Consider the following 12,962-nt stretch of genomic DNA (forward strand, 5'->3'; position numbering starts at 1 on the left):
GCAAACCACAGCACCAAAGAGGAGAGAGAGAACAAAAGGGAATGCCCTGCCACAGAGGCAGGGTGGGATGGGGGGAAGGGAGGGGTAGGAGGGATACTGGGATCATTGGGGGTGGAGAATGGGCACTGGTGGAGGGATCATTGTGTAACTGAAACCCAAGCACAAAACCTTTTAAGGTCAACAACTGTATCTCATGGTGTTTCACTAATAAAAATTTTTTTTAAAAAATCAAAAATATATAGAAGCATAGCAGATATCTTAAAGTTTGAAACTTAAAGCCATTGCCTCTCTTCTCAAAAATTTATTGTCCACATCCTGCAATAACATGAAAGCTTGTAACTATCTCATGGTGATTCAAAAAAATTAAAAAATATACAGATAAAAAACTGGTTACTCTTGTTAGGAGTATGCCTTTGCTGAGACCCTGAGGATTGCATTTATCTAGACAATGATAGAGTATATTATAGTGAATAGTAATGGCACTTTCCAATTACACATGCTCTGTGATTGCATCTCTAAAAAGAACATTTTAGTAAATATATCTAAAGTAGGACAGGGATATTTTACAACTGTAAACCATCCTTGCAGAGCAGTGATGTAGTCCATTAATTCTCGGAGCTCAGGGCATGGCTGACAATTCATAAGTGTTAGATTCAAAGAGTTATGAAGATATTAAATCTCACAATCTGGTAAGAAAATGTGTTATTTCACTGGGTTGATTGATGGACACTTTCCCATTACAGTGCAATTTGGGAAATGGCACTGTTAATTGCTAGGGCTTTAGCAAAGCCCTGTAGTTCAATTTCAGTTACTTTAGTTTTGAAAAACAGAACAGCTGGATGGTAAAATTGCCTGGAGCTGTTACCAAATGAGGGCACAGCCAGCAACCTGACCTGTGCCGTTGCTGACATGGATTTCTACAGACGGTTAGCGAAATTGAACGCTTCAGGTATATGAGGACTCCTTACCACGTGCTTTCTTCAGTGGCAGGTCTGTTTGCTTGATGCTTGAACGGAACTATCAGGAGCCCTCCCATGATTATTAATTTGCCCAGCTCTTCACAGGGGAGAGATGAGAAAAGCAAATCTCATCAAATCTTGATCCTTTACTGAGAGCTCGTCCTTTCCTTGCTTTAGAGCCAAGCAGTTTTAAACCTTCATCTCGGAGATTTCTTTTGTTGTCACAGTGACCTTTCAGGCCTCTGTATGTGGGGCGAATTACATGTCTGCACATAGATTTCTTTGTTTCTGGTTAAATATAGAAAGAACAACTCCAGCTGTGGTTTGGAAGTGAACTGGTACTAGCAACGGAATGTAATCAAATTGGATGATTCAGCCCCCTGCTTCTCGGGTCTACCCCAGCTCACTGACTGTTGAAACTAGTTACGTATCAGATGTTTTCTTTGATAAATGTTATACGGACTCCAGGAGGCTCTGCCTTGCTTGGTTCAACTGTGAATCTCTATCTTCAGTAATTTCAGGATTTAGGAACTGTAAAGAAACAAGAGCAGGACAAAATCATTACAAGGACAAAGTTAAGAAGGATTTTAAATGAGAACTCTTTGTGAAGAGAAGCAATACTAAAGTGTGCTGGTAGGATATTTCGAGAAAACATTTCTTGCCCTTTTAGAACCTGTTCTTTGTATTCCTATGTGTTTGAAATTATTAATTCAGCTAATAATTTTAATATTCTTTTAAAGAAATAGTCTTAAGTACATGTTTATCATATTTTTACAAGTTAAGCTGGGATGCAGAAGAGGTGACTAAAAGAGAAGAAATTCCTCTATCTCATCTGTCCTGGCAATGTATTTTGGCATCGACCCTGTTTATATTCAGCTAATAAAAATACTATCCATACTATTATTGTATATTCACATGCATATGTATAGTTTTTTTCCTTTATCTTATTTAATATATATGGCCTGTTTATCATTCTAATGTAATTAACAGCCCTCTTAAAACTCAAATCTCAAGTTGGATAATAATTTACAGTAGTCCTTTGTATCAACGTCTGTCGCATGACACACTTATGAAATTCAGTCTGGGATAAAACCTGCTAAGTAAAATTTTCTCATTGACCTCAGAATTTGTATTCTTCACCTTTTTACACATATCCTAGGGAATGACCCATCACTTAATATAGCATTACAAAAAATCCACAAGATGCAGCCATTTGTTGGGTCCCTTAAAAATGAGAACACAGACAGCCTCTCTGAAAACTAAGAATTGCCATGCTTTCAAATGCCAAGATGTAAGGGCACATATAACATATCTTGATTTTGAGGTTATCATTTCTTTATATTTGCAAGTATAGCAAATCTATCACGTCTAAAATCTTTGAAGTACTACCTTTCTAAGCTGCTTTGTATCTCTGTATCTCTCCAGTCCTCAAGTTTAACAGGCCTATTATTTCACTGTTCTCTTCTAGGTTCTCTTTTTCATCTTTTCACCCCTGTGGATTTCTCCTGTATCTTTTCAGTGCTTGCCTGAATCTCTTCTATTTTCTGAAGACTGAGCAGTACCCTCTGGACATAATAAGTTTGGTGATAAGCAGAGGTAGGATTTTTTTAATGTACAGGTTATTATTATTTTTATCAAGTACTGACAACTTCACTTTACTGTGCTTTTATCAGCAGTCACCATTGTTTTTCACTTCATTAAGCCATGATAGTGGCTATATTCTTGTTTATGTTTGTGGAATTTGTATGTTTTTGTTGAAATTAATTTTCTTATATGCCCCATAATGGACACAATAGACAAATAAGGTAAATCCTTTAATTTAGAAAATTTGAGTGGAAAGAGAAAGAGAGTTCCATAAATAAAGTTTAAGAGTTACATAGCCCAAGTTTGGATGATGCAACTCCGAAACAAAGAGTCAACACAGACCATTTATTTCGATTTTAGCTTGTACTTAAAGCAGGCTGCCATTGCACAGAAAATTATAAATACTTTTATAATTGGATCATAGCTTTGAAATAATTTTCCAAATATAAGTTACATATCCTTGGTTATATTTAAAACCTGCAAGGGTGAAGTCATTCAGTTTAAGGATCTCTCCCAGAACTGAGGTTCTTGTTGAAACCAGGGAACAAATTGCACTGGTTATTTTGATGTTTTGACCAATGATGTCACTATGGTGACTATTGTCATTCTTGAATACATGAAATGTTTTAACTTTCTTAGGAAACATTATCAACCACTTATAGCTTGTATAAGCAAATGTGAGAATGTTAGGGTATATGTTAATAATTAGTGAGGCACCCTAGAAAATTGAAGGAGCAACGTATAACCTAGTTTTGGAAAAAGCTGGATCCAGGCCAGAAGTAAGATTCCACAAAACTCTTATGACTGGGCATTCTTTGATCTTTATGTTGTGTAACCTAAGAATCAAATATTAGAATTTAGCTCAGGTTTTATGCTCATTATTTGAACAAAGTAAGACTTTTTCGTTATAGTTGCTTTCTTGACTGGGCCCAGTGACTAAATAAGAGATTTCAATATCTCCAAAGCCCTCCACTTCCTGTATGCTATTTCAAACTACACCCACTTAAAAATGATTTATTTGTCTTAGTTGAAATAACATTAGCTTATGTGACTACATATGCTTTAGAGTTACAATTTCATTCCTCTTCAAAATAAATGTCACCTCACCAAAACTGATATCCTTCTAGGATTTAGAACTGGGTAAAGCAGCAATACAGAAGAGGATAAGCTAAGGAGGTTTGAAAAATATTCCCCATTTTCTCTCTCTTTCTCTCTTCCATCGCTCATATATATATAGACAGAAATACACACTTTATATAATAATATATCTCACATTATATATAATGTATGTATGAGAGAGGGAAAGGACAAAAAAGAGAGAGAGAGGAGAGTTTATGAGCATGCCATGCTAAGGGCTAACTCCTGACTCTGTCTGCTTTATTCCACTGTTGTTTCCTTTATTACCAGTGTATCTTTTTTTTAAAAATTTTTATTAGTGAAACACCATGAGGTACAGTTGTACAAATCTTTGTGCTTGGGTTTCAGTTATACAATGATTGAATACCCATCCCTCCACCAGTGCCCATTCCCCACCTCCAATACTCCCAGCATCCCACTCACTCCCCCCCCCATCCCACCCCACCCCTGTGTCTGGGCATTCTCTTTTGTTTTCTCTCTCCTTTTGGGTTCTGTGGTTTGCAAAATAGGCATTGAGTGGCAGTCATGTTTGGTCTATAGTCTACTTTCAGCATGTATCTCTCATCTTGGGAGGATCCTCCCAACACCCTTTACTTGGTGCTCCCTTCTCTATCTGAGCTGCCTTCGCCCCCAGCATGTGCGGCTGGCCTCCAAGCCATGGAGTGAAACTCCTAGTACTTATCTAGGCTATTTTTGGGTGTTAGTCTCCCTTTTTGTTACTTTGTATTCCCCAGATGCATGTAATCTTTCTATGTTTGCCCTTTCTTTCTGACTCATTTCACTTAGCATGATACTTTCCATGTAGTACTACTTGTATGTAAATTTCATGGCTTCATCTTTTCTAACAGCTGCATGATACTGCATTGTGTAGATGTAACAAAGTTTCTTTAACCAGTCATCTGTTCTAGGGCACTCCGGTTTTTTCCAGATTTTGGCTATTGTGAATAGTGCAACAATGAACATAGAAGTGCAGATGTCATTTCGAATATAATTTCTTTTCTCTCCGGGATATATTCCCAGGAGTGGTATTGCTGGGTCAAATGGGAGCTCAATTTCTAATTTTTTGAGAATCATCCATACTGTTTTCCAGAAGGGTTAAACCAGTCGGCATTCCCACCAACAGTGAAGTAGAGTCCCTTTCTCACCACATACATGTCAACACCGGTTGCTTTGTTCTTTTGGATGTGGGCCAGTCTTTTAGGTGTGAGATGATATCTCATTATTGTTTTGATCTGCATTTCCCTGATTAGAGATGTAGAGCATTTTCTCATGTGCCTTTTAGCCATTCGTATTTCTTCTTTGGGAAAGTTTCTGTTCATTTCATCACCCCTTTTTTGATGGGGTTAGATGTTTTCTTCTTGTAGAGTTCAACCAGTGCTTTGTATATCCTTGATATCAACCCTTTATCAGATGGGTATTGGGTAAATATACTTTCCGATTTTGTAGATTGTCTTTGTATTCTGGTGACTGTATCTTTTGAGGTGCAGAAGCTTCTTAATTTAAGATAGTCCCATTTATTTATCTCTCTTTCCACTTGTTTGTTCAGTGGAGTATCATCTTTGAAGATACCATTAGCCTCAATATCAGGGAGAGTTTTGCCGACCCTGTCTTCTGTGTACCTTATTGATTTTGGCCTGATGTTAAGATCTTTAATCCATTTTGATCTGACTTTTGTGCATGGTGTTAGGTCGAGGACTAAGCCCATTTTTTTTGCATGTGGTAGTCCAGTTATGCCAGCACCATTTGTTGAAGAGGCTTTCCTTGTTCCACTTCACATTTCTTGCTCCCTTATCAAAGATTAGATGTTCGTATATTTGGGGTTGAGTGTACAAATATTCCACCCTGTTCCATTATAACCAATGTATCTTGCCCAAACAAGCATGCAAATACTCTCTACTACATACTCTACAAGGCAATTATTATATATCATGCAAGGCGTGTTTGATAACAAAATATCTATTTGATATTTTGCTTTTATATATTAGTTTTTATATTCATTAAAATTACTGGATTTCTATACAGTTTGAGAGAACTAAATACAATAAAGAGTTGCAAGCTCTCATAGTATGCTATTAAACAAGAGAATAAAGACTTTATTTGAGACAGGAAAACTTGAAGTTATAACATTATTATTCTATTTTAGTCATGTATTCAATTAATGTGCTTGTCAACACATTTTATTAGCTAATATTTGGAAATGATTTTGTTTCTTTTCGTTTGGGCTGCCCCTGTGGTCCTAAGGGCTTATTTCTGGCTCTGTGTTCAGATTCATTTCTAATAATGCTCAGGGAACCATATGCAGTGACAGGGATTATACCTAAGTCACCCACATGCAAAGCAAATACCTTATCCGTTGTGCTGCCTTTCAGGCCCATTAGCTAATTATTATTTTATTTGGGGGCCATATCCAGCAATGCTCAGGAGATAGATACTCCTGGCTCTGCAGTTGGCTTTAACTTCTGGCAGTCCCATTATCTAATTTTTTTAATTGAAATTGCTGTAGTGTTTTCTACATCATCTCTTTTCAGATAAAATCAACCCCATTCCTAGAAATTAGAAATTTTACATAGTGCTAATATAATAGGTATATATTATGTGACTCTATAATCCATAATATACCACTCTAGCACTGTCCTCCAGATCTTCATCAATTTGCTCGAGCAGGTACCAGTAACATCTCCATTGTGAGACTTGTTGTTACTGTTTTTGTCATATCCCATACACCACAGGGAGCTTGCCAGGCTCTGCCATGTGGGCAAGATACTCTTGGTAGCTTGCTGGGCTCTCTGAGAGGGACAGAGGAATCGAATCTGGGTCGACATGGCCAAGGCATATTCCCTACCCGCTGTGCTAATATAATGTATATTAATAATCTTTTAGTGGAAAGAAAGGGATGGGGTAATAAGTTTAATTCATTGTGTTCTATATAACTTCAGTGTTTTTGCTTTGCACCAGCAAGTTAATTTACTAAGTATAAATGTTTATTATTTAATTATATGATTAGTAATATTTAATACTTTATTTATTGAATTTTTGCTTCAAAATATTCTATTGCAAAACTGTTAGATTACCATCAATAAATTATACATTTAAAATGAGTTGCCCATTTATTTTTTATTTTTATTTTATTTTATTTGTTTGGGGGCCATACCCAGAGATGCCTTGGACTGACTCCTGGTTCTGCACTCAATGGTGTAGAACCACTGGTGTTGCTCAGGGGACCAGATATATGCATTTTAAACACACTTTGTCTCAGCTCACAGGATGTGTGATTTCTCTTCCTTTACTTTTTCAGTTTTTCTCAAACAAACACACATACTTACCTTATCTTATTCCCTAAATAAACCTACCTACTTTATGAAAAAAGTATAGCATAATTCCTTTTACCATTGTTGAAACGTGTCTGATATTTCTCCTCTTTTCTTTACTATTGTTGTGCAGTGACCAGAAGCTACATACACATACACATAAGTTGTGGTGTTCGCATAGTCCTAGTACTTAGCTATACTCACTTTAGTTGTGGTGGTCCTATGTACATGTTTGTAGGAGTTAACATATTCTAATGTGGTGCCATTGGTTCCAGAAGGAATTGCTTGTAAAGTATTTGCTTAGCGGGGGCTCCAGGTATCAAACTCATGGTCTCATGATGCTTGCAAATCTGAAACTTTGTTATTGATCTACCATCTATTACCCTTTTACTTTAAAAAAAGAAAGAAGATACACAGAGACAGAGACAGAGGGAGAAGGAAAGAGCAAGAGAGAGAGAGAGAGAGAGAGAGAGAGAGACAGAGAGAGAGAGGAGAGGGAGCAAGAGAAAGAGGGGTAGAGAGAAAGAGAGAGAGAAGAGAGGAAGAGGGAGACGAAGAGGGAAAAGGAGAGGCAGAGAGAGAAAACCCACAGGATAAAAACCAATACTTAAACCAGAGTGATAAAAAGCAGGTAGTGCATATTACCTGGGTTTGATACATGGCACCCATGTGATTCCGAAGGAGTGATCTCTGGGTGCAAAGCTCTGATCACAGAAGCAGGTGGCCCACAAACAAAAAATTAAAAAAAAGGTAACATGAATTCATAAATTCATTGTAGTACACTTATTATATTTTGAAGGACTTTTATAGTTACTAAAAACTTTTGGTCATAGTTGTGATTAGAATGACTGGTTGTTTAAAATGGAAACTTTATGTACTAAGGTGTGTCCCATTAGTCCAGAACGAAAACCAACAATGAGGACAATCAGTCATACTTTGTACTGGGAACCTCTGAAAATTGAGGTCTGAACCTCTCAGATTGGTGATAGTCTGCTTATTACCTCAGAAAGTAGAGGGAAAATGTGTGCCTGACCCTCAGGGAGAGTGTGATGACCACTTCTTGCTGGTGCTTCCAATTAACTGCCCTGTTGCTTCACTCCTTGACTGATTTTTATCTTTATCTTTCTCCTGCAATAACTATAACTCTGAGTTGGACTACTTTATTTGAATTGTATGAATTCAGCTGAATTAAATTCATGTATTTAATGAGCCTGAGAGTAGTTGCAAGATAACCAAACTACTAATTAGAATAGGAAGTAAGGTAAACCTTAGGGGATATGAACCCTAACATTATAGTTGCTTTAACTACGAAAATTTGACTTAGATTTGTCATGTACTGACCTATTGAAATTTGAATTGCTCTAACTCTTAAACTCTTAAGCTCTTGATTTTCTTCTTTTATCAGAGTATATGGAAGAAACTGTGCATTCAGTTTGGGCTATTTATGCCAGACTTTACCGCAAAATTGAATATTTTACAAATTTAATTATTATAAATGTATCATTTTAAGACATTAGTTAATACCATGACACTTAAATTACTTTTATTTTACTTTAAATTTTTATTAGTTGTGAGGGCCACTTTAGTTGGTGTTTCAGAAGCCATGAGTATCAGAGATTGAACCAAGAGTCTTAAATTCAAAGCCTTTCTGTGGTCTTATTTATTCTGAAAAACATGTATTTGATTTTTTAATTACTCAGGAAAAGAAAGAGAAAAAATCAAGGGAAAGGAAAACGAAAAGAGAAATTCCCCATGTGGTAAAGTCCCCACAGTTCAAAACTATTTATCTGTGGAAAAGCAAGTCTCCTGTCTTCCTCCCATAATAAACTGTTAAGTTTCTTGACACAAGAATTGTTTCCCTCTTTCGTACTTATATGATTGTATTTATTGATGTTAACAGGCCACTCTGAGATTGGTTTAGTCTCTCAAAGTTCTATTGCTTGACTATAAAATTACAAACCACAAACAAAATTTCAAACCCCACATGCTCACAATTTCTTTGCTGTCCTTCTGTCTCCTTATCAGCAATTAGCAGGCCCCACTTTATTTTGCCTCTAATCGCTAATTACATTGTTTCTCTATTATCCTGTCCTTTATTTATGCTTGGCAGATAGTGTTTCTTTTAAAGCTATTATTACTATTCTTTGTGATGCTTTTTTAAAAAAAGTTTGTCTCCCCTTTATTAATTCAGTTATTTTTGGAATATGTGTAACTATATTCCAAAAGTAGCTAAATTAATGATAAATATTTATTAGAATCTGTTACTGTCACTGTCCTCCCGTTGTTTGTTGATTTGCCTGAGCGGGCCAGTAATGTCTCCATTGTGACAGTTGTTACTGTGTTTGGCATATTGAATATGTCACGGAGCTTGCCAGGCTTTGCTGTGTGGGCAATATACTCTCGGCAGCTTGCTGGTCTCTCCAAGAGGGATGAAGGAATCGAACCTGGGTCGGCTGGGTCAGCTGCTTGCAAGGCAAACGCTCTACCTGCTGTGCTCTCTCTCTAGCCCATTTGTTAGAATATGTGAAATAACTAGCATAAAATTATATAAGATATAATGTTTCTGAAATAAAATAAATTATGCTAAATTTGTTCACAAAAGTATGTTGATCAGAATTTTCTAGGTTTATAATTAATTCCTAATAGAAATGTTATTTTTATTTTTTGCTGCAGAGTATATAAAATAATTGATCTTGAAGATTCCATTACAGTATTAACTTATTTTCTATAAAACATATCTTTTGGCTAGGAGCATTAATAATCTAAAAATTTATTTATTATATTATATATTATAGCCTTTTAATACAAAAATTAGAAATGGTGTTGCTTGATGATAGGATTAAGTGTAAAACAGGTCTAGCATTACTATAGCACACTATAAAGTGCTATAAAGATTTGAACCCTATTCATGATCATTCTTATTTTTCTTTGAAAATTAATGTACTTCTGATAATATCTATCTCAATAAAGATAAGCTAAAATCACGTTATTATCAAAAATGGAAGACAATCTGTAGTGTCAAGAATAAACATGAACTAATTAATTTTTCTCAGGAGTTCCATAAGAGAATAGAAAATAATAGCAACAGCAAAGTCTTTCTATATATTTTTTTTAATATCCCAAACTACTCAATTAATTTAATTTGTGTATCTCCAATGGATAAACAGTTATTTCTGTTCTTCTGAAATAAAAGAGCTGGCATTTCAAACTCATTTCAGTCATACAGGTCAATGAGTTACATTTAATCTTTAAGTCTTGTCACATACTTTCATTATTGTCTAATAAAGAGGTCACATTGTATAGTAAAAAGCAGGCTAAATTATTGCAATAGAAGATTCTTATTACTTGGCATTAGTCATTACTGATACACCCTTGAGAAGTCTTTAAAAATCAAAATTGAACGCAGTTTTCTTCCTGTTCAAAGTTATTATGCATGTTTTATGACAGTTTACTTCCTTGTCTTGTTTAAATTTCAAAAACAATGAATAAGTTTTAACTTTTTCATAAAATACATAATCCATACAATCACTGAAGGGCTGGAGCGATAGCACAGCAGGTAGGGCATTTGCCTCGCACACGACTGACCCCGGTTGGATTCCGTCCCCCTCGGAGAGCCCAGCAAGCTACTGAGAGATCCCGCCTGCATAGCAGAGCCTGGCAATGTCCCCGTGTGGTATTTGATATGACAAAAATAGCAACAACAGGTATCATAATGGAGATGTTACTGGTGCCCACTCCAGCAAATCCATGAACAAAGGGAGGAGAGTGCTACAGTGCTACTATGTGTAAGGCACTGTTTAATATTTTGACAGTGAGATTTTTGAAAAGTCCAATACTTAGTGGATCAATTTCTTTATTGTGATTTCCATTCTGGTTATATTTGGTGTGTGTGTGTGTGTGTGTGTGTGTGTGTGTGTGTGTGTGTGTGTTTACACGTGCACAGTTTACAGGACTGAATTATATATCTTCTCAGCAGATATTGTCATGTTACAATTAGAGAACTGAGCCAATTAATAGGAAGTAAAAATTGTAGCCACGGTTCAGGTCTCTGACCTTCGTTTACTGCATTATAATTACATTTCCTTTTGTCTTGCATGTTATTAGTTCAGAAAAATATTAGCCTCAAAAGTTTAAATTAGAGGACTTCTTCCAAAGTAATTTATAATAGAAAGTTGCCTATTCAAGGAATAAAGAAAATCTGGCCTATGAATATTTAAGATTTTGAGCAATTTATTTAAGGATTTTTAAAACTTCTTTTTACAATTGCTGCCAATTCATTCTCCAACCTAGCCTGCACAAATTGTAAGTTGGTGGAATTGAATATTTATCCTAAATCAGACGGAAGAATTATACCTGAACTTGTCTAAATTTGTAATGATGATCACAGTTTACATGTACAATGATAGTTAAATATGGTTTCCCAGAAACATTAGTGGATAAACATGCTTTCTCTAAAGCAGTGTATTAGTTTTGGCACAATTTTTCTTGTTTAAGTTTTATTGCTAAAATAAAACCTAAAAAGGTTATAACTCATTTTGTAATTTGGATAGACCAATTTTCCGAAATTTTCAGAATGTATATCTTCCTCAATTTATATTTATTTTGTTAAATTTTTGTTTTTTGTTAGGACTCCATGATTTATAGTTATTTATTCTGTGGTTTACAAAGGTTACTTTGTGATTGACTAAACTGAGATTTAGGCATACGCTGTGCTAGCGCTAATCCAACCACCAGTTTGATCAACTTCCCTCCACCCATGACCAGTTTTGCTCCCATTTTCCAGCCTGCCTCCTGGACAGGCACATTTTCAAGTTTGGTTGTTGCCGTTTGGATGTCTTCCATTAAGTGTTGTTGACTTTGAGGTTTGATATCTCCTTTATCCATATTTTAAGTTGTGTCTTCATCATGTCAGAGAAAAAAAGATCTAATTTCATGTCCAGGTGTGTGGTTAGAGTGGTTTGGACAAAAGTACTTCTAAGCAACAGCCGTTCTTCGTTTTAATTATAAAAGTGTTTAATGTCTTTTATTGTTTAGTAAAGGTAAAGGCTGAAGTAGGGCTGGAGCGATAGCACAGCGGTAGGGCGTTTGCCTTACAAGCGGCCAACATGGCCGACCCGAGTTCGATTCCTCTGCCCCTCTCGGAGAGCCCGCAAGCTACCGAGAGTATTCGATATGCCAGACACAGTAACAACAAAGTCTCCAATGGAGACGTTACTGGGCCCACTCGAGCAAATCGACGATCAACGGGAGGGCCTTTACCTTTATTGTTTAGTAAAATCACAACTAAAAGTGTCTTTTCAGAGGGTATGTACTTTACTTCCTTTATGTTTCAGTGAATTTTTATCATATAGTATTTTATCCATGACTCGAGTAAGTGCATGTTTCAGTTTTAGAAATGCAGAAACAGAAGGATTCATTTTGGAGGTGATAGGATTAGACAAACAGGTTTCTGGCTCCAAATCTTGTCAGAAGTTATTTTTGCCTTCTATGATTTTTGTACATGTATGTGTTAAAATAGATAAGGGATTAAGAAAAAAGATATATACCTAGTAGCATTTTCTATATATACTTTGCCATAAACCCATTTTCATATAATTCACTAGTAGGCTTCTGAAAGAATAAATTAGAAAAGATCCTTCTGTATCCTTATTCTATGTATATTTCTTCTTCATTGTATTATCAAAGTATATATTTTTTAAAATTTTCTTTATTTTAAAATAAAATATTAAATACTGGTTATATTGTAATTTCAAAGGACTCTGCCTTCATAATTTCTTTTAAAAAGTACTTATAAGATGGGGCTGGAGTGATAGCACAGCAGGTAGGGCATTTGCCTTGCACGCGGCCGACGTGGGTTCAATTCCTAGCATCGCATATGGTACCCTGAGCACTACCAGGGGTAATTCCTGACTGCAGAGCCAGGAGTAACCCCTGTGAATCTCCAGGTGTGACCCAAAAAGCCAAAAAAAAAGTA

The 12,962-nt window shown here is 35.9% G+C and overlaps 1 protein-coding gene across 1 annotated transcript in view; it reads left to right on the forward strand.

Moving 5' to 3' along the window:
- The window catches only part of LOC130019997 (EGF-like and EMI domain-containing protein 1), a 745,638-nt gene that overhangs the window by 378,285 nt on the left and 354,391 nt on the right, over positions 1-12,962 (forward strand). The window contains exon 5 of the mRNA XM_056110600.1: positions 2,428-2,555. The gene's annotated coding sequence lies outside the window, so the exon portion shown is untranslated. The remainder of the gene's footprint in view (positions 1-2,427; positions 2,556-12,962) is intronic.

The sequence above is a fragment of the Sorex fumeus genome, unplaced genomic scaffold, assembly GCF_029834395.1.
Source record: "Sorex fumeus unplaced genomic scaffold, SorFum_2.1 ptg000010l, whole genome shotgun sequence".
In the NCBI taxonomy this organism is placed as follows: domain Eukaryota; kingdom Metazoa; phylum Chordata; class Mammalia; order Eulipotyphla; family Soricidae; genus Sorex; species Sorex fumeus.